General features: G+C 51.8%; 1 protein-coding gene and 1 non-coding gene across 6 annotated transcripts in view; both read left to right on the top strand.

Moving 5' to 3' along the window:
* The window catches only part of NRG2 (neuregulin 2), a 231,563-nt gene that overhangs the window by 94,039 nt on the left and 110,287 nt on the right, over positions 1-27,237 (top strand). The gene's annotated exons all lie outside the window — the stretch shown is intronic.
* On the top strand, positions 1,081-1,244 carry LOC142441746 (U1 spliceosomal RNA). Its single transcript, XR_012783094.1, has one exon. It is a non-coding gene; the product is annotated as a U1 spliceosomal RNA (small nuclear RNA).

The raw sequence follows: 27,237 nt of genomic DNA, 5'->3' as shown, positions 1-27,237 counted from the left end.
ACAAAAGTAAAGAGTAAGAAAAAATGACCACCAACAATCTTCTAAATGCCAGAGAAGAAATTTCTGTTGTGGAACAAGCGAGAAATATTTTAAGCCTAGAGAAAATTCAGGTTGGGTCAAGAGGGAGATCAACTGACCAAATATCATATGACACCATGGTTTGATCCACTATAATCAAGTTTATAATAATTTCTGTCTGCTAGTAACGCTGTTAAAGTCCCTCTCCCGTGGCTGGAGGGGATGTGCTAGAGATTAACTCTGACTAGACACTCTGCAGATGGGTTTGGGGCTCCCGCTGTCCTCCAAAACCTTTTACAAATTGGGTGTTCACAATTTAAGCTCTGATACTTTTCCCTTCGTCGTCTTTGGATTTTGTTATTATCATCTTTGGGTCACACAGGCTGGTGTGATTCTTTGATTTGAACTTAGCTGATGCCCCACTTAGATGGCTGCTTAGTTGACTATGAGCCTTTAGGACCACAGACACGATAGCCGGGCACCATCTGCTGTCTTCACCACCCTTTGCTGTAGCACCCTTATCTTCAGTGATCTCTTCATGGAGGCAAATATTGACACTGTACCCCTTATCTTGCTCCTTCAGACTCCCCCCGCCCCCAAACTCACAGAACATTTAGAACAAGCATAGCTTAAGCTTTTGGGAGAGGCTTAGGCTGTCGTTTCCATGTGGTGTGAATCAAAGAGCACCGAATTCTCTAGGGAAGGGTTAGAGAGATGGAGGTGTAGAGCTCAAGGCGGAGGATATATCAAGAGACAATAGCTTCACATTTTTATATGGCTGTTTCTAGAGCCTTCGTTGACATTGTAGCAATCAGTTTTTATTTGCCCTATGGCGTTCCTGCTCGTCAGTATGGTTGGGTGGATAAATGGGCGGTGGGATGAGTGAGTGGCCTGAGCTGAATGGCTTAGCCCATGTAGTTGTGAGGTCTAAACCGTCATGTAACGAGCCCTGGTGACTGTGGTGAAACACTAGTTTGCCAGCTGAAAAGGCGGCCAGTTCCAACTCGCCCAGCAGATCTGCCAAAGAAAGAGCTGGAGACCTGCTTTTGTAAAGAGTACGTCCTACTTACCTGGCAGGGGAGACGCCATGATTGGGAAGGGGGTTTTCCCAGGGCGAGGCTCACCCATTGCACTGCGGGTGTGCTGAGCCCGGCGATTTCCCCAAATGCGGGAAACTCGGCTGCATCATCTGTGGTAGTGGGGGACTGCGTTCACATTCTCCCCTGAAGAAGAAGGAGGAAGAGGAGGAGGAGGAGGAGAAGGTGAAGGAGAAGGAGAAGGAGGAGGAGGAGAAGGAGGAGGAGGAGAAGAAGAGTACATCATGAAAACAATAAGGGGCCCTTCTCGCCCCTGTGCCGGATGCTCTGAGTTGAAATTGACTGGGGGCGCCTAACGACCTCAGCAATCTGCCATGTCGGTGGCTCTTCCTCCCAGATGGCAAGTCCTTAAGGACCAGGAGTTCACCTGAGAGCAATACCCACTCCCCACCCTGCTCTAACGCAGCAGGCTGCCCCAGGGCTGAGTGGTGATGCTCAGCTGCCCCACTTTGCACCTGCCCACCTCCAGGCTCAGCACCTTCTCCTCTTTCCACCAGGTGGCAGCGCTGTCTGTGTATCAGATCCTGCGCCGACCTCAGGAAAGAGCCTCTAATTTAGGCAAATCATTTTCTACCAGATCTCACCGGGGCCTCTCGCTGGAGCCTATCGCTGGGTGGTTGTAGAGAGAGGTGATAGGGTCGCTATGAGTGGGCATTGGCTCCGCGGATGGCTGTGCTGCCCTGTGGTGGGGTGATAGAACTGGGGTCATCAGGTGTGCTGTTGGGGCCTGTTGACAGCCATTTACCATGCTGCCCCGCAGAGTGATGTCCAAATTAGAGACTGGTGGGAGCAAGTCCCCCACTCCCACCCCCACCCCGTGGATGGTAGTTGGCAGAAATGGCTGACTGATACTTTAACCGGGGAGCTAACCCGTCCTGACCTTCGAAGCCTACCTTTGTCAGCAAAGCTCCTGCAGCCCTTGGGGGGGGGGGGGAACTGCTGCCCCCTCCCCTCCACTTGGACCCACCAGCGGCCGGCCTTCACGCCACTGGTCACCAGCTGCCCCACAGGGTCTGACAAAGACTAGTTCTCTGGGCCTCAACTCTCGGGACAGGTGGTCCAAATAGTGGGCTGCTCTTAAACTGGGCCATGGCGGGGCTCTTGGTCCCTGCCTTCCATGCCTCCACTCACCTGGACCCTCCCAGCTCAGGGCTCAGACGCCAGGTGCCCCCTTCCTACATTCTGAGTCAATGCTTGCTTTAATCCCCTCTTGCTTCTACACCCTTCCGTCCCTTCTCAGGGTGATGTGCAAGATGACTCCGAGCCCCAGCTTGGCACTTGCTAAGGGAGGGACGACCAGGGAGTGAGGAGGCCTGATGAGGGCTCACTCGGGAAACATAAGCTGTTTTCCCTCAAAGGTCATTTTAAAAAATCATTTTATTAGGGCTCATACAACTCTTATCACAATCCAACATGCATCAATAGTGTAAAGCACATTTGTACATTCCTTGCCCTCATCATTCTCAAAACATTTGCTCTCCACTTAAGCCCTTGGCATCAGCTCCTCATTTTCCCCTCCCTCATGACCCTTGATCATTTCTAAATTATTATTTTTATATCCTTTTAAAAATCATTTAGAATTGTCTAAACTACAAGCTATGGGCTCTACTTTTCTGATGTAGCCTTCCTGTGGTTCCATGTAATTTCTAGCTGTCCCCCACCCTCTCCTCTCCCCCAGCCCACCCTCAGGTTCTGTCTCTGGCCTTGCCAGCATCCTCAGTCCGCATTCCCCTCAGCATCGGGGTCAGAGGAAGGTCCCTGGTCTCCTAGTGTAAACCCCACTTTCTCTCCCTCCAGGACTCCTGCAGACGCTGATCCTGTCTGTGAAGTCCTCCCCTCCTTCCCCAGCTTGGTTGGCCAATCCACACCATTCCATGGTGCTCCTCTGGGAAGCTTCCTTGGCCCTTCCACTGGATAGGGGCCCTGTCCTTACCTTGCCCAGTGACGCTTTGTAGGCTGAGCTGTAGGCACTTGCTTTCTCCTTCCTTCTTGGAGGGCAGGGCTGGGCTCATTCACTACCCATAGGGATCCTCAGTCGGTAGGGCAGTCAGTCCCTGCCACCTAGCAGGCGCTCGGCACAGATCTGTGGAATGTGGCCTGCGGAGTGATGGATGGACTACACTCCATTGCCCCAGAAATCCAGGAATGGAGTACCAAAGGATCCAGGGTATTCTGATCCAAAGTGGCCGAAAGTTCTCCGAAGCAGGCCTACCTGCTCATCCATCCACCCTCCCACTCACTCCGGCCTTGTGCAGCTTATTAAAGTAAGGAAACAATGATAAAAATGATACAGACACATCCTGGAAGAGAAAATGAGTAGGCTGAGCCGGGTGATATAATGGAGACTCAGATGGGGTCTGTGCCCACAGGTCCTTCTCCTCTTTGGCTGGCAGGCTTCCGCTCTGCTAGATTGCCTTAGCTCATTGTGGGGAACCTTTTTTTCTGCCAAGGCCCATTTGGATCTTTAGAACATCCCTGGTGGGCCATACTGGGGAAACATTTCATGAACCCACCCCTAAGGCCGTGGCTGGAACAGCTTCTCTTTGGTGAGGTGCATGGTGTTAGTTGGGATTGATGACTGTCTAAGGTTCACATCGTGACCTTGGCAAGCACCTGGCTGATGACCACTCCTACGAGGTTTTCCTTTTAGCACGGACTGCACCTGGAATGCAGGGCTCTAGGGAGTGGGGCGTGGGTATGTCCTTGCCTTGCGGCAGCTGGACAGACAGCAGGAGAGGCAGGAAGCATCAGCAGAACAGGCAGGGCCCTTCCACGCAGGGCCTGCTGGGTACAGTGCTCAGTGTCTGGTTTTCCATTGGACTGCCAGCAGGAACAGGACTGCGGGGATGCCATGAATGCCATGGCCTCCTGCTGGGGCCTTGAACCGTGGTGGCATAATGGATTCCACACCGGACTGTTAACTGCAAGCTGAGCCGTTCAAGCCTACCAGGGCCTCGGAGGGCAGAAGGCGAGGCTGTCTGCTCCCAGAAAGATTGGCAGCCTCGGAAATCCTAGGGACCAGTTCTGGTGTGCCTTGTTGAGTTGCTATGACTTGGAATCAATTCGATAGCAATGGGTTTGATTTGGGGCTTTGAAGTGGGCCTGGGGTACCTGCCATCACTGTCCAGGAGGACTGTCACTATGCTCTGCAGCCCATACCTGGCTGAGGAAGGCAGTGCCCCAGGTCTCTCAGGAGCTATGCTGCTCCGGGCTCTTCTCTCCTCAAAGCCGCCGTGTATGTTCTTGGAAATCCTGTGTCTTTTGTTTGGGGCCACTCATGGTGGGTGGTCCTACTGGGGTGCTCCACCCTGACCCAACCTGGAGCATCATGTGCTGCCAGCTCCCCATGTCCTCTGGACTAGCCACACAGGATCTGGGAGCTCTTGGGGTGGGGGCACATGGCAACTTGTGCCCAAGGCAAGGGGAGGTTGCTGGGAGGATCCTAGGAGGCTAGAGGGCCAGCCTGGTGGCCATGCAGGGTTAACAGGGTGGTAGTAAGGTTCCTGCCCTGGGGCAGTGCTGATGTGTCTCCTCCACCAACAATCGCAGTGCCCTGGCATCAGGCCCCTTTGTCTCCCCTGCAACCTGGAGAGTGGCTGCCAGCCGCAGGTCAGATGCTCCTGCTGGCCCAAGGTCAGAACCTCCACCACTTTCCTGGGAGACACAGCTGCAGCTCCTGAAAGTGAGACACAGGCCATGGGAGACCTCCCATTTCACCCCCCACCTACTCCCCACTGAATGGGACCCAGCCAATTCGTTAGGTTCAGAGATGGGGTGGGGGGCTGAGCTTTCGGGGACATCTTTGACTCAAGGTTCCTAGCTCCAGCCTCCTGTGTCCTGCAGGCCTGTCGGCAGAAGGCTGCATGTGACACTGTGTGTGCCTGGGAGAAAGGGCACGCTGAGGGCAGCGCTGGGGAACGTGACCGCCAGCGCATGTGTTCGTGATTACATGTGGCTTAGCTTCTGGGGCTTCGGGTCCCAGAGGTTCCGGGTGCCTCTGTGGATAAGCCTGGGATGCTGCGTGTGTTCGGGACAAGCTGGTGTGGATATGCCTGCACATCGTGTGTCTGTGTGTTTGTAAGCCTGTGCACGTGTGTGTGTGCACTTCGGTGCTTCTGCGTGTGACTAATCACTCTCTCTGGAGACGCCCCACGGAGCCCCAGAGCACAGGGCACCCTTTAGAAGGGCAAGCCGGGAGTCGGAATGTCTCATCGCATCCCAGTGGCTGCCCTTGACCTCCTTTTCTTCCCGACCTTCCTTGTTCTCTCAGCCTGCATGGTTGGCCTGGGGGTACAGAGAGGAAGAGAAGACCCTACAAGGGCTTGTTGACCTATGCTCCTGCCAAATTTGGGGTGAGACACAGCCGGGCTTGTGCACGCGTCCGAGGGGCGAGAAAACGGGCAGCGCGGAGAGAGATGTCACCGTTCCCGGAACAGAGAACCCTCCCCCACCCTCCTCTTGTTCTTTTTCCTGGCTTGGAAATAATAGGTCTTCAATCTGAGATTAGGAGAAAGGAAACAACCAGAAAGGGAACCAGTTTGAACAAAGCAAGTTGCTGGATGCACTCAGCCCCCAGGATGCGATCCAGTGCTCTTACCTAGATGTGGCGCCGCACGCTTGCAGGCGGAGTCTGAGCTGGAGGAGAGGGTGCCACCAGGCCCAGGGGGAGAGCAGAGCTGTGGAGCCAAGCAGGGACTCGGGAGTCAGGCAGGGCAGGGCCCAAGCTGCCTCTCTAGCTTCCTCTGCAGAGTTCATTTCTCTCGAGCTCCCCTGGCCTCTTCAGCGAGCATCACAGCCCAATGAGAAGAGACATCTAGATTGCTTCGTGCTGTGCTGAGCGTGTAGGAGTGAGATCTACACGTGTCTGTATCCTGGATCAGGATTAGAGGGCGACAAGAAGGAGTCATTTCTGGAAGATGGGTCTTAGCTGTCTGCGAAGTAAGAACCAAGGCCTCTTTATCAAAGGACCCCAGCGAGATACCCACCGAGATAAAATGGGGATGGCTTTTCCAACAGAGATGGCACTTGGTCTTGGTCTGTACTCTGTGTGTGTTGAGTTTCAGAGGCCATGAGAAAAGATGTTGCCCCAATCCCTCAAGGTGCTGAAGGTAGAAACACCTACATAAAAGGAAGATCCCCATGTTTTTAAAGTGAGAATATGAGCCAAGAATTCCTCCAGGCAGTGGCTATCCATATACCAAACAGCAGCTTGTCAGGTGAATTTAAGGACGGTGGGGGCTGCTATTTGAGGTCAGCTTCCTGGTCATCTAAGTGTTGTGTGGCTCTGGAAACCACTTGCCCGATTTCCCCATTCATCTAGCTGATGGCACTGGAGCACCCAAAGTAGGTGTCATGTCAATCATCAGACAGTGGGCCCTGCGAGGAGGGAACTTTCAAGTGGAACTTAGAAAAGATAGATGAAGGAAGAGCTTACAAGGGACCCTCTACGGTTTGCGTGTGACAAGTTGATATCTAGCTTGCCTGTGAACTGGAGATGTTGTATGTTTAGCTGCAACAGAAAGACTGGGCTAGATGGAATTCAACAAATATTTGGCACAAGATGTTCAAAACAAAACAAATCCAAAAAAGCCTTCCTGACATGGTTAGGTCTAGTCAGCAGCAAAATTCGTTGGGGTCCAGCCAGCCTGGGGCAAGAGTCAGAACAGGTGACCTCTTGAGGCTCCCTCCACACCCTGGTGTCCAGAATTCTCTACTGGCTTGGTTGCTCAGACTGTAGGCAGATTACTAAATGCTAATGAGCCTCAGTTTCCCTCTTTGTTAAAATAGAATGAGAATGTTTCCTTTCAGTTCCTCCCTACCTCCCAGACCTTGGGAAGGACCAAGAAGCCCGCCCCTGGAGGTTGATTGATTCTGTTTCATGTGAAGACAGTTTGAGTGAGCTGCCCTGCCTTCCACCCACCCCACCCTCCTCTCAGCACCACCTGGAGCCTTTGTGCTTCTTTGGGTGCTCAGAGTGTTCTCCCCACTCTTCTCCAAGTGCACCCCATTCTGTCCTGACCAGCTCAAGCTGGGTTCTCTCCAGCACTCCTCCCACTGGAGGGTGGAGTCTCCCTGCCCTGACCCACCCCCCAACTCGGTGACATCTTACCTCCGGCATCACCTCCCTATTTCTCACCTTGTTTTACGATTCCAACCATTTGCGCTCTCGTGGACACCGACTCATAGTAGCCCCTGCCTGTTGGAACAGAACTGTGCGCCACAGGTTTGCGGCTGTCGTTGTCAGTGTTTGTATGCTTTGTCCCTCTGCTTACACGATTGATGCCAAAAGAAATCAAAGAGAGGGGGGCGGCGCAGGGGAGAAGGGAAGAGGGTAGAGGGAGAAACAAATATGACCTCATCAGTTTTCAATGGCTGGTTTTTCAGAAGTAGACCTGGCCTTCCTTCCAAGGCACCTCTGCGTGTACTTAAGCCTTCACCCTTTCAATCAGCAGCCGAGTGTGTTGACCATTTGCTCCAACCCGGGGCTCTCTGTTTGCTAGCGGTACCCCTGATTCTATTCATAGCGTGGAGGTCTTGGCAGCATTGGGGGAAGGAAGGCCTAGGAAGGGGCTTGAGGGAGGGTGAGGAGCGGGGAAGGAGGTGGGAAGAGGGGTATCGGGGCTAATTCCTGGGTCTGATAGACGGATAGATTGGAAGAGGCATGTAGATGATCCTTGTTTGGGGGGAGGTCAGGGGGACATGATTGGGGCTGCATGGGCCCCAACTTGTGCTGAAATCCAGGCTGGGTGAGTTTTCCTGTCCCCAGGCCAGTGCCGGTTTAGGACAGAGGCTAGTGCAGGGGGCTCCCCGGAACTGGACTGGGCTGCCAAGCAAAGAGCTCTCTTTGGGGGGCTGTTCTTTGGCTTCTCTAGACCCTCATCCACCTCCAGATTCCAGAAGGGACTGGGGGGGGGTGGGCAACCACAATATAGAAACAGAGCTGTGATAGAGAACAGGGATGGCCCTGCGGGGCCTCTGGAGCAGGACTTATTTACAAAAGCCTCCCTTGCCTGGACACCCTCCCACTGGAGGCTCCCCAGGGGAAGGGAGGGACCTGCAGCATCTGACCAGATGTGGAGGTCACCGGGGAGGCCAGCCCCCTGCTGATCAACCCTCTCTGGGTTGCTGTCCCCGGGCTGGTGAGAGATGGGGGGCCTGGCCTGGGGGGATGTTTTATTCTTCTGGTGGCAGCAACCTAAGCCCAGGATTTCCACATACTTCTCAACAGGCTTGATTGGCCTCTGGCGTGCTGTGTCACACACAGGGGTGAAAGCCCGAATCCTGGCGGGAGGGGAGGGAAGCGGGCAGCCACGGGACAAGGGTGCTGGGTTTCTCAGGGGTGAGCAGTGGGGCTCCCACCAGGCAGAGGAGGCACAGAAGTTGCCCTCACCTGGAGCAGTAGAGCAGGTGACAGCACCCCAGCCCTACCTTTAACCCATCAGCCCCTCCAGCCCCACCTCACTGCCACTACCAGGGCCTAGAACTGTAAACAGCCTGAGTCAGAGCTGGGTGGCAGCTTACGAGCTTGTTGGTTCTGTCATTAGCCCTAATAGCAGTATCTCATCTGCTGCCCGTACTTTCATCCGGGCCGCTCAAAGAACTTGACAGAACAGCAAAGGGTTCTGTGATCCCCATGATGGGGAAACCAAGGCCCAGACGAGCCTGGCAACTTTTCAAGAGTTCATGGAGAAGCTGGCAGGAGGCTGGGAACTGGCAGTCCTCTGGGTCTGGGACTTGTTGGTCTCTCCTCCTGAATTCCTGCCGCCCCGGGCTGGGGTTACCTACCGCAACCTCCTGAGCTGGTGTTGGATGGTTCTGTCCAACTTGAGAAGTCTGTTCTGGACTCTTCCCTATCCACTTGTTTCTTCTTTCCTCTAGAAGTTGCCACTATTGAGAAAAGAACAGGAAAGATAGCGCCTCTAACTTCTCATTCATAGCACCGAGAACGCGCAGGATGTTGTAAGTACTGTGTATATGACAAGAATGGAGCCATGGTGGCTCTCTTGGGTAAGCATTGGATGGATAACCACAAGGTCAGTGGTTCAAACCCATCAACCTCTCTTAGGAAGAAAGACGAGGCTTCCGAGGCTGTGAATCTTCATGAGTCTGAATCAACTCAATGGCAGTGAATTTATATAAACCAGAATCAAACCACACCTGTTGTTGCCAAGATTTTTTTTTAATTGTAGTTTTCCCTTCAACCCGTTAGACGCATCTTGTTTCATGACATTAGTTGCAATCCCTTCAATGGAACAGCACTCTCTCCACTTCCGCCTTGGTTTCTCCATTTCCATTTGTCCTTCCAGGTTTTGTTCTGGACCAAGTGCTGCCATCTGCCTCTTTTGGTCCATGATGGAAGGGAGTGAGACCGAAGGGTCCGTTCTGAGCTGCAAGGGAGTGAGACCGAGGGTCGGAGTGTTGAAGGTGCCGCTCATCTCTCTCAGACCAGTCCGTCTGTTTGAGGATTCTGTTTTCTACTCCTTCTCTGTCCAAGACTTTCTATCCTTGTGAAAACCAAACCCGTTGCCATCTGGTTCTTCTGGGTTTCAGACAAGTGGTTCATTTGTCGTCAGGACTAAAGGTTTCCTTTGGTGTTTGGGGTTTTGGTTTTTTTGCCCTCTTTGGTTTGGTTTGGTTTGGTTTTCTCCAGTCTCCCTGCCCTGAATGGCTGCTCACCAACTTTCAGGGCCGCAATCAAGACGGTTTTAACTCAGGGCAACTCCATGTGTCACAAAGTGGAACTCCTCCAGGGGGGTTTCTTGGCTCGTATCTTCACCGAAGCAGACCACCAGACCTGTTTGCCACGGAGATAGTGGGTGGGTCCAAGCTACCAACCTTTAGGTTGATAGTTGAGCACAAGCCATTGGTGCCACCCAGGAGCCTCCTATACGTGGGATAGAGTGTGTTTGTGGTGTGTTGTTGAGCCCCTCTGGCTCCAGGCAACTCTACAGGACAGGGTAGAACTGCCCCCATGGGGTTCTCAAACTGTAATTTTCTTAAGAGTTGCTTTCCAGAACCCCCCCACCTCCCATGGAGCCACTGATGGGATCAAATCGCTGCCTCTTTGACTAGTGGCTAAGTGCTTAATTGACCACTGTGCCACCAGGGCCTGGCTATATACAAAGGGGTCTTCAAAAAGTTCATGGGGAAATTCCAAACTCCCTTGTATAGATCCAAACCTGGAAAACCAAGCCCGTTGGCAGCCAGTCCATTCTGACTCCCAGTGACTGTATAGGACAGGGTAGAACTGCCCCCATAGGTGGCCAAGACTGCGCTCTTGGAAGCAAACTGCCATGAATTCCTGCTGCAGAGTGGCTGCTGGTTTGGATCACCCACTTGTGTGTCAGCAGCCAGACACTGAACCACCGTGCCGCTAGGGCCCCTGGCTGGGAATGCCAAACCCACTTCTGTTCAGTTGATTTGGACTCAGTGACGCTAGAGGACGGAGCCACACTGTCCCACAGGGTTTCCAAGGCTATGAATCTTTATGGAAACAGACCGGCACGCCTTTCTCCCACAGACTGGTTGGTGGGTTCATACCACGGACCCTTTGGTTAGCAGCCAGGAACTTTTACCCCTGTACACAAGGGAGGGGGCTTTAAATTTTTTGTGAGAAGGTGAAATGCAAGACTCATGGAATGTTTCACTCTGAATTCCCACAAACTTTTTGAAGCCCCCTGTGTCGTCCTCATCAGTGCCTATTATATACCTTACAGCACCCTGAGGATGGAGGCGCTACTGGTTTCGTTTTACAGATGAGGAAACTGAGTTGGAGGCGTGGAAGTAACTTGTCTAAGATCATACAGCTAGTAAGAGACAGAGGATTCAAATCCCAAAAGTCTGATGTCAGAGTTCTAACCACATTTTATCACCATTCTGGACCATACCCTGGGCCAATTTGTGCTAGGCGCCTTGTGCAAATCCAGAACTTCAGCCACAACCTTGAGGAAAGGGAAGGCTCCGACCCCGCGCTCTCTCTCTTCTTTCTCTGGGGGAAATTGCCCAGGGCATGAGGTCCTAGGAGATTTCCTGGGACCCTGGCTTATAGGGATGTTGTAGAGGGGATTCCTGATAAGTTTGTTGTGGGTCAGAGCCTGAGGCAGAGTAAGGGGTACAACATCACCAGCCCCTACACCTCACCTCTTTCTGAATCTGTCTAAGAGCTCGATGGTGGTGGTGATGGTAGGTGGTGATGGTGGTGCTGCTGGTGCTGGTGCTGGCTCTGGTGCCAGCGCTCATGGTGGTAGTGATGGTAGTGGTGGTGATGGATGGGCCCACCCGTCCCCCTCCCACCCCGGGCGGACAGTGGTCAGGATAGTGAGTGTGTTCTTTGCTGGGAGCCTGCAGCCCTCATCTTCCTCACATGTGAAAAGCACGTGTTGATTTTCCCAGCATGCCTTTGATTCTTTCCTTGGCTCTTGGAGGCCTAAAAGGGCAAGTCTCTTGAGAGACCTGTGTGGTGGGATGGGGGTGGCGGGAATAGCGGGAGCTTGTGCTAGGCCGGGTCACCAGCTTTTTGGAGTGCGTGCCTCCATTTCAACTATTTGTAACTTTCTGGAAAGGTCGTGGTTTGGGGATTTTAATTTTTGTGGGTCATTTTTTTCCATATTTGGTCATAGCCTGGGGGCAACACATTTTGGAACGATAGAGGAAAAACCCCTTCAGCTGTTTGTGAGCACGGCAAACACCCACACACACAAAAAAAGATCCTTTTTTTCCATTTAGAAGAAACAACAACAAAATTATGTTTTCTTTTTCAGCTCAAATAACTCCCAAACAACTCCAAAGATCTCAAACTTGGCTAGTAATTAATCCTTAATGAAGGGGGACTGCACAGTGTGTGCTCGGCTTCATTGGGGAGACAGAGGTTTCAAATTCAGAGCATGGCTGAGACAGTGCAGGCATGCTTTCCTGCTGGCTGCTCCTGTCCCTTCTCAGAAAACCCAGGACAGATCCCCAGGTCTCCCACTGTGGTTCACGTGGGACTCATTCGAGAGCAAGGAGGTCACCCATCTGCTTGGAGTTGCTGCCTGTGTCCCATTCCACGCTGGGTGGCCCGTGCCCATTTTGCAGACAGGAAGACTGAGGCGGTTGTTGCTGGTCGGTGCTATGGAGGCGATTCTGACTCATAGCGACCCTACGCACAACCGACCGGAATGCTGCCCGGGCCTGTGCCAGCCGCACCAGAGTCCCCACGCCTCAGCCCATTGCTGCAGTCAGTGTCCATGCTTCTCCTTTCTGGCCTTCCTCTGGTTCACCAGGCCTTGGTGTGCTTCTCCAGGGACTGGTCTCTCCTGACAACACGTCCAAAGTAGATGAGATGAAGTCTCGCCATCGTGCCTCTGAGGAAGCCAGGGGCTGGGCAAAGTCGGCGCCTTCCATATGCAGCCTTGGAATAGTACGGGATCCTTGTCCCCGGAAGCTGCCAGGAGGCACCTTACCATCCTAACGCCAGGTCCCGGGTGGCCTCCGGCTCTCAGGTTCCAGGAACCACTAAGGAAGAGGAGAGACTAGAAAAAAACTCCTACCCCGGTTGGGCTGAAAGGGTGGTCCTGACGAGCCTGTAGGGAATGCGACCTAGCTCCTGGATCAACAAGCGGACCCTCCCTCGCTGTGGGGGAGGGGGACTGTCATCTGCCCACCCGGCCAACTCCCTCTGGGTTTCTTCTTTGGGACTTTCAAAACCGCTGTCTACTCCTGGAGGCATGCAAGTGCCCGCCTGGAAGAGAATCAGCCGCCTTTCCGTTGCTGCTCTGCACTCCCTGACACCTGGACACCAACACCTGCAGCTCTTGACAAGGGGAGCCTTGGGCCCAGGGGGAGGGCAGGCTCTGCTGTAAGGGGAGACTGAGCCTGGGTGCTGTGAGGGGTGGGCGGGGCTAGAAAGGGGCCAAGGGGGGAAAGAGCACTGGTGGATTAGAGCCCCCCTGGTCTCCTGCACACACCCCTCTGGCAGGCCTCGCAGCTGCCCGCTAGGCTTCCAACCTGCGCGGCTCTCGGGTGGGCTGCGTCCTCCCTTGTTGCCCCTTTCAGAGTCAGGGGTCAGATGTGCCTCTACGCATGCCAGATGATTGTACCAGGAGAGCTGGGGATCGGCCAGGCCCCATCGCCACCGAACAAGAGGGAAATGCATGGGCTCTGGGGCTGGTGAAGGCCAGATGGGCAAAGCTGCTGTCCTCCTGGGCGAGTCCCGGGACCTCAGAATGAGTAACTGAGAGAGGAGAAGGCAGGGGCGTGGACAGAATGACCTTGAGAAGGCCATTGAGGATGGACCCTGACTTTGGCTGCCACCCAATGCCAGGATGTCATTTTTCTCACATCTGGTCCCACATCTGGAACCAGCCAGATGCTCATTGCAAAGTGCTGATGGGGCCTACCCTGATTGCTTCAGGGTGAAGGCTGTTTGGTGACATGCTCTTCAAGCCTCTGTCATCGTCTCCAGATGGTAGCCCACTCTTCAGCCTGGCCTCTGGTACACTCTCTAGATTGGGAGGCTGGGGAGGGGCAGCTGGGGGTGGGGTGGCCAAGGACAGCTGCCTTGGACCCTCTATCAGCCACTGAGGCCTGGCGGGCATCTGCAGTTCTCACTGAGCGGCTGCTGACCTCCGCCCCCCTCTAGGCTCCCATGTCCTGCGTGTTGGGATTTCAACACTTGCTGTCCTTAGCCTAGCCATCTGACTGCCCATGGCCTGCACCTGGCCCACCGCCCCTGCCTGGCAAAAGCTGAGTTGGTGTGTGTCACCAAGCCACAGTCAGAAGAGGCAGGTGACTCTTCTTCTCCCCCCTCAACCCCCCCCCCCCCGTCACTGAGACCCTGCTCTGCCTCCACGGGGCCTCCTCCACAGCTTGGAGGGGGCAGGACCAGGCATCAGCACCCAGACGTCTTTGAGAAGGATGTACTGGACCATGGAGGATGCGGGGAGGCCTTGGCCTGACCTTGACCTCGAGTTGCTTATCATCCTGACAGGGGAGGTGCCCACCATGGAGTAAGCGCTAGGGAGGGGACTCAGCACCACTGCTTCGTGAATGGGGCCTCCTGGATGTGCAGAGAGCCAGAGTGGGCAGAGAGCTCTGAGAGTGGACGTCCCCGTGGGAGGTGCTAACTGGTAAAGGCAGGGTATCCTAGGGCCTCCTACCCCCACCCCACCCTCATTACTGAAGTGTGTGTTGGGGGAAAGCTGACTAGAATTCTCCCAGAGCAGGAGAGAGATTGACAGATGTGTGTGTGTGTGTGTGTGTGTGTGTGTGTGTGTGTGTGTGTGTGTCCAAGAGGCCCACACTTGGCTTTTCCTCCTGAGTGTGGACTGTCTGCAGTGGATGTGGCCTTCCTCTCCCTGCCTCAGGGCCTGCTGCCTCCTGTGGTTAGGAAAGCTCCCCTCTGCAGGGGCTGCACCTCCGTTCTCAGTAGAGGTAGGCAGGGTCTCACAGAGGAAGACACTCAGTGTTAGCGCTGTGTCATGGCTTACTCCCACCCCCCAACTCCATGGCATGATGCCCGGGGGCAGCACACTGAAAAAAGAAAGCAAAACAAGCAAACCCACTGCCATCAAATCCATGCCAACTCATGCAGAACCCACCCACCCCCGCCCCCATGAGTTTCCAAGACTGTAACTCTCCACCCACCGGAGTAGAAAGCCGGAGAAGCAGCTGGTGGTTTTGAACTGCAGAGGTTGGGGATCACAGCTCAATGCATAACCACTGTCCCACCAGGGCTTGCTCCCATTAAACACCATGCTTCTCCTCCCTCCCTGCCCCAGACCCTCCCTGAGCTCCAGCCCTCTCGCACAGTGCAGGGCAGAGCAGCCCAGGGTCTGCCCTCGGGAGCATCTAGTAGTTGTGCACTCATTTGTGCAAATAGGATGTGGCCAGGCACTAAGCTACAACCTCCTCAGAGACCATTGGAAGCTGTTCGGAACAGTTTGAGACGCTATTACTTTCAGGGCCAAAGTGAGCCCCGCAGCCCTTCCTGTGATTGTCCACTGCACACAGGACTAGCTAGTTTACACAGCCTGTCCCGGATCTGGTTCCCGCCCAAATTCTCTAGCTCTCACCATCCCTCCCTCAGTCCTAACCCTCATGAGCTAGTCCCTGTCTCCAAGTCTGTCACCTCCGGCCTCCCCTCTGGGCCTTCGCCTTGCTTTTCCTTGCCCTGCAAGCCACCGCTGACTCCTGTTCAGCTGTCAGGCCCTCTCTTGTCCATCGCCTCCTCTGTGAGGCCTTCCTCGCCCACAGTGCTGACCTATGTGCTCCCCAGGTGCCCTGTGCACACCACGTGGCTCCCTCTGGATGGAAGGTCTTCGAGGTAAGGGCACGAACCACCTCGGGTTCAGTTCCCCCTCGCTGTCCGCCAGGGGCCCCAACTGAGAGTAAGATGCCTGCAAATGCTGTTTAAGCGAGTTGAGCTAGTGAATGCAAGCAAGAGCGAGGTAGCGGTCACGGTGGGCAGGTTAGGGAGCTTTTACTCAGGGGGCTGCACCTCCGTCCCCCAGTTCCCACCCCAGGTGTGTTCCACCCCCGGCTGAGAATTTGCCATTCCACTCCAGAGCTACTGAATCAGAATCTACATTTTCACGAGCCATGTCCACGTGAGAATCACCAGGGAGACCTGGCTCAAATGTTAATTATGATTCCGTATATCTGGGGGAGAAAGGCAAGTTCTCAGCAGGGGATGGAACAGGAATGAACCATTGGAAGCCAAGTCCCTGCGACCCTATATGGACCGGTGAATAGCTGACATTTACTCAGCCGGGCTCTGTTCCAGGCCTTTCTAATTTTATCCTTACACAAACCCTGTGGGGTAGATATCATTACTCCTCCAGGTTAGAGGTGAGTGGAATGAAGAGGAGGAACAGTCAGTGCTGGATTATCCAATAAACAAGGTAAGCATGGTCTTCTTTACTCACCTGTAGTGAACATTTTCCGACGTTTCGTCACATTGAGGATTCAGCTTCTAGGTGTCACTGGCATCTGTCTCTTTTCCAGCCCCTCCGCACCTTCCCTCAGGATCCGAAGCTGTTTCCCGACAATGTACGGTCCCTGACAGGGTCAGAAGACCCAGTAAGTAAGGTAAGCATGGGCTTGCTTGTGCTTACCTGTTCCTCTCAGATGTGGTAAAAATATGTGAAACTTGTTCACTACAAATTAGTAAGTAAGCAAAGTCAGTCTGTGCTTGCCTTACTTATGGGATAATCCACCCCTGGGAGTACTAATCAGATGGTAGAGATCTGTGAGGTCAACGTTCAAAACCACCAACTAACTGCTCCACAGGAGAAAGAGAGGCTTCCTACTGGTGTAGGGCGTTACTGCCTTGGAAGTGCATAGGGCAGTCCCACCCTGTCCCATAAAAATCAGGCAAAGAAAACTGCGTGAGCCAAGTACAGAAGGACTAGGTATCATATAAAGAGCCCTGGTGGTGCCGTGGTTTAAACACCTGGCTGCTAACCACAAGGTCAGTGGTTCAAACCCACCAGCCCCTTGCCAGGGACACAGATAAGGGGATCTTCTCCTTTAAAGATTTGCCTTCTCAGAAACCCTGTGCTGCAATGTAGATATGAGTGGGCATCGACTCAGGGGCAAGGGCCCTTTGCCTTCTGTGGGCTGACAGTCCATCAAGGGGGGCTTTTGAGGTGTGATGTGTCCAGGGACTTTGGAGTGACGGTTTAGAGGACTTGGTGAGCAAGAACTGATGAGGTCCGGTGGAGCTCAGCCACAGAGATGCTCTAAAGCCGCTTCAACAATGGGAGGCTGGTGGATCGGATCTGGCCACGATGTGATGGATGAATTAGGAGAGAGAAAGCAGGCGAAGGGGCCAGAAGGAGGGTGTTGACATGACTTCTCTCCCGCCCCGCTCCTCCAGCCCTCTAAATTCTTCCCCTTTCACTACTGCCCACTGTGAGTGCTGACAAGGGTGGTCTTGGGACCCCTGGGCTGAACAGCCAGCTGCCGGTCTCCCCGGACCCCAGCCGTGCCTCTCGAACTTGGCTGCCACTGGCTGTTCAGGGCTGTGGCTGTGACCTGGGCTGGGCTAGATTGCTCCTCCACGGTCACTTTTACTAATGAGAAGCAGTTGTGCATGCCACGGACATGCAGGAAGCAGGGGGAGAGCGGGCAGCCTCGCTTCGGCTTGCTGCCGTGTGTCCCCGTGCCTCCCTGTTTGTGTCCCTTTGCCCCCTTCTGCTCTCCTTTCTTCCTGGTGTGCAGTCTACTTGCCCTCTGCAGGGTGTCCTCTTCCCATGGGAGGGACTGCCCCCAACAGCGCCCACCCCACTTTTTTTTCTGGTGTAGTGGTTACACATTGGGCTGTGCCCCGCATGTTTCTCAGGAAATAGACTGGGCTTTCTACTCCTGTCGAGAATTATTTCAGTCTCAGAACCCTCCGGGGGTCACTAGGAGTCAGCATGGTGGGACGGCACTTGGTTTGCTTTGGCTTAGCTTCTGCAGGCTTCCCGGGGGCCTGCAGACCCATCGCTAGGGGCCCCTTTCCTGGTTTCCTTATGCAATGTGCGCCTCCGACGTCTCCAGCCCCCTGTGTGCCGAGAAGGGCCTGGAAGCACGCGGCTTCTCGGGTCCTTCTGGTCTCCTGTGACTTTTCGCGGACCTCCTTCCTTTCTCTTTCTCCTGCTCTACTCTGTCCCTCCCCTCCATTTCCCAGGGCCTGCCTCCCTCTTCGCTGAGCAGGAGCTGTCCTTTTCTCATCTCATCAGCTGGCCAAACCCCCTTCTCTTCAGAGACCCCCATGTGGCCAGCCCACCTTGTCAGAGTGTCCGGAAAAGCAGGTCCAGTGCCCCCCAGGTAGTGAGGCTGCCCAGCCAGATAGCCTTGCTTTGCATTGTCAGTGGTTGTGTGAAGGAAGGGAGGAGGAGGAGGGCAGGAGGAGACAGATATGCCCGTACTTTCCCTGTTGGAAGCATCGAGAATACCTGGCTTCTTGAAGGCAGAGCAAAGAGGCCCAGAGCTGTTCTCTGGCTCGCCTCCTCCCCCTCCCCTCACGCCCTGCCCCCAGCTCCATGAAACCACAGTCACGAAGGCTCTCCTGGGCCACAGCCGTGGCTTTGAGCTTTCAGTAGCTCTTTCTGCCGGGGAGGAGACACACCTCCCACCTCACCCCTCCCGACCCTGCACAAGCACGTGGACTGCCAAAGTTCAGGGTTAAGTGCTGGCCCAGACTCTCCTCAGCTCTCCTCCTGCCCCAGAAAGTGCATCCAAGCCCCACTGACCACGCTTGCGGTGGGGGTGGGGGTCTCGCTCTTTCTGCCTCGCACTTTCTCGAGGCCGAGTTTTATGGCAGCGCTGCTGATGGTGCTCGTATTCCAGAGTAATATGTTCAGGATTAGGCCGCACATGAGGTTATGACTCCCTCCTGTTCAGCCCCTGCCCAGGGGAGCCTGCCCTACATCTGGCCAAGGCACAGCTGGCTCAGGCCCATGGCTGGCCAGATGTTGCATCCCTCTGCACCTAGGCCTGCAGCCTCCTTTGCTAGGGACTGGATCTGTGCTCGTGCGTGTGTGTGTGCACATGCGTGCCTGCATGCACGCACCCACACACACACACACACACACACACACATCTCCCTCCTGCTGCCGCATTTGAAGCCCTGGAGCTCTGAGGTCATTTGCTCTCCACCAGAGAGGAGGAGGGGGCTCGGCCTCACCGTCACGGAGAGGCTTCCTCCTCCCCTGTGGTGGGGCAGGCAGGCTGTTGGGGCACATCTGCAGAGGTATGTAAAGATCACGTTCCCTGCTTCCAGCCCAGACAGGCTGGTGGGGAGAACCTGCCTGAAACCAGGTTCAGAATGGGAGCCTTCCTGTCCACGCTCCCCCCCCCCCACCCCGCAACCTCACTGGGGGCCAGCTGTGCTTAGCAAGTTCCTTGTGCACTTGTTTGGGGTGTGCTGGGGCCCTAAACCACCCAAGATCAACCTCTGCATTCTTCTGCCCACCTCCATTCTTCTTAGCCATGCCTCATGCTCTCCTCCACTCCCCACCTTTGGCTTTCATAGCGTGCACGCTTCGAGGGATAAATGGTACAGAGGCTGGGCAAGCTGGGCCTCAAACAGTTGCGAGGTGATCTACCCATTTGTGTGGACAGAGGTTGGCAAGGGCAAGTGGAGGAGGGGAGAGAGCATGCTGCCTGTGTCAGGCACTGAGTGAGGTGCTTTAAAGATAGTATCTTGACTAATCTGGCAAGAGCTCCACAAGGTAGAGAGTGTTATATTTGCTTTACACACAAGCAAAGTGTGGCTCAGAGAGGTTAGGTCACTTGCCTAAGGTGCCAAGGCTAGGAAGAGCAGAGCCAGGACTTCAAACCTAGTTTGAGTTCAAGTTCTGTGTCCTTAAAAAGTTCTGTCAGCCTAACGATGTAGCTGGCTGTGCCTCTATCCATCTGCAGGCCCTCTCTTGCTGGCCACTGTATCCTGGGTCTTCCCCTGGGGCTGCTGGGAACCAGGAGGAACATAGGCAGCAAGGGGGTGTTGGGTGGAGGGTGCAGTGTTGTAACCAGTTGGGTTTTCTGCATAGTTGTCAAGGGCTGGGGACTGAGGTCTCAGAAACACAATTAGGAGTTGGGAAAGCCGGGTGGTGTGGGATGAAAGGAAGCAGATGGGCTGAGGAGGCATCTGTGGGGACGTTGGGAACTTTCCATGGCTGTGGGGCAGGATGAACCTCATTAGGGGCAAAGAAGGGAGCCACAGAGCCCGGGGAAGCTATTGTTGCCATCAGCCTTCCAAAGTACTAGAACATTCCAAATGGACCATTCCATTTTGCTGACCATAGAATGTGGCACCCTAGAGGGGCAGCAGGAGGTGGGCAGGTGCCCTTTAGCCTGGCCCTGACTGACTGGGTCCCAGTGGCAGCTCCACCATTTGGCTGCCCTGGACTGGGAGGGGAGGAGCAATGGATGACTGACCCCCAACCTCACTTCATCGCCATGGACAGAAGACAGGGATGCAAACTCCTGCCCCACAAACACCATTCTTTATCTCCATGCCCTGAACTGAAGCACAAAGAGGCCTGGTGACTTGTCCATGGTCATATAACCAGCAGATGTATGCCAAGCATCCCTCTCATCCTGCATTGAGAACCATGTTGCCCAAAGTGGGCAATATCGCCCCCTGGGGGCTGCACTGGAACAATCCAAGGAGGACTACAAAAAGCAGATACCTACACTTTAGCCTGGACTATAGGATCATAGCCTAGAGTACACAAGTTTTTCATCGCAGAGGGGCACTGATTTTTGTTGTCCTGGAAAGGGGGTGGGCGGTCAGATAAGATTGGGAACCTATGCTCTAGAGTTTAGAAGGCAGCATGGGAACAGTGGGAACAGCAGTTTCAGGAGTCCTCAGACCTAGACCCCCTACTGCTTCCTGCGGTGCGAATAAACATCTTGGATCTAGGGTTTCCTCTTTGGTTAATCTGCAAGTTTATAGTGAGGACTAGAGGGAACCCAGTGGGTGCCCAGCTGATGAGAGCTGCTTTGGGGATCAGTGGCTGGAGTATGTGGTCGGGATGTGGCCTGCACGATGGATAGGAGAGGGGCTAAGATGGAAGACTGGGAAGGCACGGTGATAACTGAATGGGATGGTAACAGTTCCTTGTGATGTGGAATGCTGTAAGGGGGAACAAGACTGGTCCATTCAGGCGGAGTCTCTCAGGGAGTCCCGAATGGGACTTCGTTTCTACCATGGCTCTGTGGAAGTCATGAGGCTGGATGCAACCAGATGCTGGTGTGGACCTCGGTTCTCTTGTGCAGCGTAGACAGTGTTTGTCCCAGGGAATGAGACAAACATGGTTGCAGGCATCTTGCCAGAGGAGCGATTAGCTTGGAGATATCCAGACACAACCCCACCCCCACCCCCACCCCCACCTCCACCAATTCCCCAGAAAAGAGTGCCACAGAGCGTTGGGACTTCCGCCTTCCCAGAGAGGTGGGTATGAGAGGTGCTCTTGGGCTTCTGTGACGGGAAGGCTTCAGCCCTTTTATTATCAGGGACTCTTCTATTTGACAGACTCCAAACGCTCTGCAGAGGCTTCTCATGTGCTGGGCGCCAGAGGGGAGGGTTGGAGCTTCATGTGCCAGCTCCCTGTGGATGGGCACAGCCCCCAGCCCCAACTTTCTCCTGGGTGGGTCAAGCTTATCCTGCCAGTCTGGGGAGGGAGCAGGCATTGGCCTCCTGTGCCCCGGGCATCAGGCATTTGGTCAGCTCACGCCAGCTGGCCTTTTGGAGACCATATTAGAAGTGTTGAAACGGAGTTTGGCATAAACACTACACTACCCTGGGGAGCTTGAAGTTATTTTTCTACTACTGATTCTTTGAAATTATGCTTGTAATCAGGTTTTCCCTAAGAACAGCCCAGGATACCACTCTTAACAAATTTTCACTTGTTTCGGGGTGGTGTTCTTTTTGGCACAAACAGCCCAGTCTGACAAGCTCTTTGCCTTTGAGACAGGGGTGGGATCCCTGCAGAGTGCTGCGATGCCAGCTGCCCTTTGGGGACGCTTACCCTTCAGCAAGCTTCCTTTCCGTCTCTGAGGGCTCCCGGGGCTCCCGTCTTCCAGGCGTGTGTACAGAAGCCCTGGGGAGAAAGATGGAGCTGAGTACTCCCACAGAGATGTGCAGTCCCAGAAAGCGCATGCACCCTGCTATTCTGTCTTCTACAGGGTCACTATGATTTGGAATTGCCTCGACGGCACTGAGTTTGGTTTTTCCACAGTTGACGCTGGTAAATACGAACACCTAGACATGGCTCAAAACCCCAAACCAAACCATCCCCATTGCTGTGAAGTCAATTCTAATTCATAGTGACTCTGTAGGACAGAGTAGAACTGTCCCATGTGGTTTCCAAAACGATACATCTTCATGGAAGCATACTGCCACATCTTTCTATCACAGAGCAGCTGGGCGGTCTAAACTGCTGGCCACTGTGCCCCAGTGCTCACGGCTAGAGACTCAACAAGGCCTTCGCTGAAAGAGGCAAGTGCGAACCTGAGAGATGTGGCGTGTGAGGACTTGAGGAAAGCTCTCTGCACAGACCCAATGAGCATATTCTCTAGCTTACGATCTTCTTCTTAAAAACAAACCAGAAACTGTGCCATTGAGTCAAGTCTGACTCAAAGCAACTCTGTCAGACAGAGCAGAACTGTCCCTTCAGGACAGAAAGTCTTCCCTTACTCCCGTGGAGCTGCTGGTGGGTTCAGATTGCTGAACCTGATGGTGAGCAGCCGAACTACATCACCCACACCACGTGAAGGCCCTCAAGAAAATCTAAATTTCCTAGTTACGGAGAAGCATACCCCTAAAAATAAAAAGACATGGATGGAAATATTTATAATGAGTCCCTCCAAGTGGCAGAAGTTCTAGTTCTTATGCATACGTATCTGTGAATTACTATTCAAGTAAGAAAAATTAATAAATTCTTATTTATGCTAATGGAATATCACATTTAGACTTCTCACTCATTTGTGCTGCAATAAAAATTAGCTTCAGGTCTCTCCCTCAGAGCAGACTTTGCTAGAGGGAGGGGGACCATCTCTGAGTCCTTACTTGGTAATTGTTGTTGTTCGGTGCCATTGAACCAGTTTCACCACTGCCCAGTCCTGCACCAGCCTCACAATTGTCGCCATCTCATTAAGAATCTTGCTGTTGGTCACTTTACCATGCATGATGCCCTTTTCCAGGGACTGCTCTCTCCTGACAAGGTGTCAACATACAGGAATATTCTAGCTATTCTTCTTCCAAGACATGTGTGTGTGTGTGTTTGTTTGTTTGTTTGTTTTTCTAGTGGCCCGTGGCACTATCAATATTCTTTGTCAACACCATGGTTTCAACACATCAGTTCTTCTCTGGTTTTCCTTGTTCATTGTCCAGCTTTCACAGGCAGAAAGTACCATGGCTTGTGTCTGGTGCACCTTGCACCCTCCCTCCTCAACACTTTAGAGAGGTCTTGCACTGTCTCTTGATTCCTGGCTGCTGTTTTCATGAGTATTGACTGTGGATCCGCGCAAGGTGAAACGCTTGGCAAATGTAATCTTCTTTTCTTTATCGCGCTATTGCTTAGGGGTCCAGCTGTGAGGGCTTTTGTCCTTTTTAAATTGAGCTACAATCCATAATTAAAGCTGCAGTCCCTTGATTTCCACCAACAAGGGCTCAGGTCCTCCTACGTCACCTGTCTGTCACAGGTTGATAGCGCATCTTTCTTCGCTCTTGATGCCACGATCTTCTTGATGAAGTCCGGCTTCTTGGATTCGTGGCTCACAATACAGGTTGATTCGGGATGGTGAAAGGATACAGCCTTTACACGCACCTTTCTTGATTATAAACCATACAGTATTCCCTTGTTCTGTTTTTCCAGCTGCTTCTTGGTCCAGGTCCAGGTTCTGCATGAGCACAATAAAGTGCTCTGAAATGTTCGTTCTCAATGTTATCCACAGTTTGTTTTTGATCCACATAGTTAAATGACTTTGCACAGTCAATAAAATACAAAAGTACACTGAAGACAAAATGGGTGCATAAGCAAATGTGGTAAAGAAAGTTGATGGTGCCCGGCTACCAAAAGCTATAGCATCTGGGGTCTTCACGGCTTGGCGTTAAAGAAGCTGCCATCTATCAGGGAAGCAGCAAAGCCCACATGGAAGAAGCACCCCAAGCTTTTATGATCATGAAGTGTCGATGGGAAGAGGTATCACAAGTTCATAAAACACGCATGTAAATTGGGATGCAGGGGACTGGATGTAGTGGAGACCCAGTCCACCAGCAAGACAACTGGACAGCCCCTCTTTGTAGGGCCTCACAGAACAGAGGATAAATCCAGGGTGTGGTGTGGCACTGATGAACCATATAACTGTCCTCTATTCTTGAAGATTCCCTCCCCGTACTATTATGGTCCGTAGGTGATATACCTCATTGGTCATGTTAGACTTCCGTATGTTCATTTGCACATTGAAGATCGCTCCGTACATGGTAGTCAAGATGGAGGACCCCTCAGAGGCACTGACAGGAGTAAGGGTTCCCTGCGTGTGCAGGGTAGAAAGGGGGGAGAGAGGAGTTGGTAGCACTGATGACTGTATAGTCATTGGGAATGAAAAGCAGGACTGTATGGGAAGGGAAGGGAAGGGAAGGGATATGATGGGATGAGTAAGATGTCGATAAAAATACTATTTGAGGGAAAGAAAAACTACACAGAAGTAAACATCTTTCTGATCCTCTCTCTTTTCAGCCCAGATCTATGTGACATCAGCAACGATATCCTTCTTCCCAGGCCTTCTGGATCCAGCGTGACTTTCTGGCAGCTTCCTGTCCAAATACTGCAGCCATCGTGTTTCAATTATCTTGCACAAACATCCACTTGCATGTAATATTCATGATATTGTTTGATCATTTCTGCACTTTGCCGGGTCAACTTCCTTTGGAATGGGCACAGATATGAATCTTGTCCAGTCAGTTAGCCAGGTAGCTGTCTTCCAGTTTTCTTAACATAGATGAGTGGGTGCTTCCAGTACTTCATCAGCTTGTTGACACATTTCTGTTGGGTTTTTGTCTTTTCCTGGAGCCTTGTGTTTGCCTAATGCCTTCAGTGCAGCTTGGACTTCTTCCTTCAGTACCACTGGTTCTGGATCCAATGCTGCCTCCTGAAGTGGTGGAGCAGTGCCCTTCACCTTGGCACAGTGCCCCTGTGGATTCCCTTCAGCTTCTTTTGATGGGTTCTGCATTGCTCGATATTTGCCCTGTAGAATTCTTTGATTGAATTTTTCAATAAAACCTGAGGCTTGAATATTTCTTCTATTCTTCTGCTTAAGATATTCTGAGCACGCCCTTCCTTTTTGCCTTTCTAAGAACGCCAGGAGTTTGCACATTTCATTGTAACACTCCACTCGGTCTTTGGGGGCTTTCCTTTTAAATGAGCTGTTCAGCTCTTTTACTGAATCATTTCTTCAATGTTCTTTAACTACTCCTTGTTCAAGAGCAAGTTTCAGAGTTTCTTCTGACATCCACCTTTGTCTTTTCTTTATTTCCTGTCTTTTGAATGACCTTTCGCTTTCTTCATGTATGTTGTTCTTAATATCACCCTACAACCAATCTGGTCTTTGGTCATTCGTATTCAATGCTTCCTTTCTGGTCTTGAGGTGGGCTCTAAATTCAGGTGGGATGTGCTCAAGGTCATATTTTGGCTCTCCTTGACTTTTCATTTTTTTCAACTTCAGCCTGAACTTACATGCGAGCAATTGATGCTCCATAGATAACCTCACCTTGTTGTTGGCTGCTGGTAGCGGTTCTTTGTGATTTCTTTCCATATAAATAATCCGTTTGAATCTTATGCATTCCATCTGGTGAAGTTCACATATATAGTAGCCGTTTTTGTGCTTGAAAGCGGGTGTGTGCAATGAAGAAATCATTGCTTACAACATTCTATTTTGCGATCTTCAGCTACTTTTTAAATCACCAAAGCCATGTTTATACTGTTTCTTCCTCTTGGTTTCAAACTTTCATATCAAGTTCTCAATAAAGGCAGCTTGATTGCATGTTTAATCAATATCTAGTACAAGTCTTCAATTTCTTCATCATTGGCTTTTAGTGCTTAGTGCACACATTTCAACAATATTTTATTAACTGGACTTCCTTGTAAGTGTATATTATCCCATATCTATTATATATTTTTTCATAATAGACAACACTATACTTCAAGATATATCTTGAAATATTCTTTGTGATGATGAATGTGATGACATTCCTCTTGAATTTGTCATTCCATTTAATTTTTCAATATGCAAATTTGATTCTATTATTATGCTGTTTTAAAAACATTCAATAGTTTTCCATGGCACTCAGACCCCTTGATGGGCTTGCCATAGGGCTTAGCAAAATGTAGCCCATGTGCCATCTCTGGTAGGCTATTTGACTTGGTATGGTCCAATTAAATATGTGTATAGATAGGTAGATTTGGTATGGTCATGTATATATATTGCATGGTCCAATTACATATATATTTGTATCTATGTGTATCTATATGTATATATGTGTGTGTATATGTAGTATGGGAGTAGAGACAGCTTTAGTGAGATACAATTCATATACCATATGAATTGACCCTTGAAAATGCATGGCAATCATCCCCTAAAGAAATCCCATGTTCTTTCACCTTCCCACCTTCCCACCCCCGGCTAGCTCTATGTAACCACGTTCTGCTTCTGCGCATTTTCATATTGATTGTGTCACATAAATGGAATCACTCAATGTGAGGGCTTTGTGACCGGCTTCTTTTACCTAATATGTTCTCAAGGTTGAGCCATGTTGTAGATGTGTCAGCACTACATTCCTTTCTATTGTCACATAATAGTCCCTGCAAGGAGATGCCATACTTTGTCATTCGAGTGAGTTCTTCTTTTTTGGCTATTATGAATAATGATGCTATGAATCTTCCTGTACTACTAGGTTTTGGGTGCATATGTTTTCATTTCTCTGGGGTCATATGGCAACCTCGTGAGTCAAATTGACTTGGCAGGGACTGATTTGTGTTTTTGTTTTATCTCTTAGAAATAGGATTCTAGTGATTTTATGTTTACTTTCTTAAGGAACTTCCGTACTATTATCTAAGGCAATTTGTACCATTTTGCATTCCTACCAACTGTGGATGAGGACGCTAACGTCGTCACGTCTTCATCAACACTTTCCGTGGTTTATGACGGCAATCTGAGTGCGTGTGGGTAGTGTCCCACTGTGGCTTGTGCGTCGGCATTTCCCTGATTACTCACTATGTTGAGTATTTTGTCATGTGCTTATTGGTCATTTGTATATCTTTTTTGAAGAAATGTCTACTCAGATCCTTTCCTCATTTAAAATTTTTTATTATTAAGTTGTAAGGGTTCTTTATATAATCTAGATGTATGTACCTCATTACATGTATTATTTGCAAATATTTTCTCCCCATTCACTGTGTTGGCTTTTCACTTTCTTTTGTTTTTTTTAAAATCATTTTATTGGGGGCTCGTACAATGCTTATCACAATCCATGCATACATCCACTGTGTTAAGCACATTTGCACATTTGTTGCCATCATCATTCTCAAAATATCTGCTTTCCACTTGAGCCCCTGGCATCAGCTCCTCATTTTCCCCACTCCCTCTCCATTAC

The sequence above is a fragment of the Tenrec ecaudatus genome, chromosome 2 (genome assembly GCF_050624435.1).
Source record: "Tenrec ecaudatus isolate mTenEca1 chromosome 2, mTenEca1.hap1, whole genome shotgun sequence".
NCBI classification, from domain to species: Eukaryota; Metazoa; Chordata; class Mammalia; order Afrosoricida; family Tenrecidae; genus Tenrec; species Tenrec ecaudatus.
The sequence above is the reverse complement of the archived record's forward strand: the minus strand, read 5'-3'. Positions and strand labels throughout refer to the sequence as shown.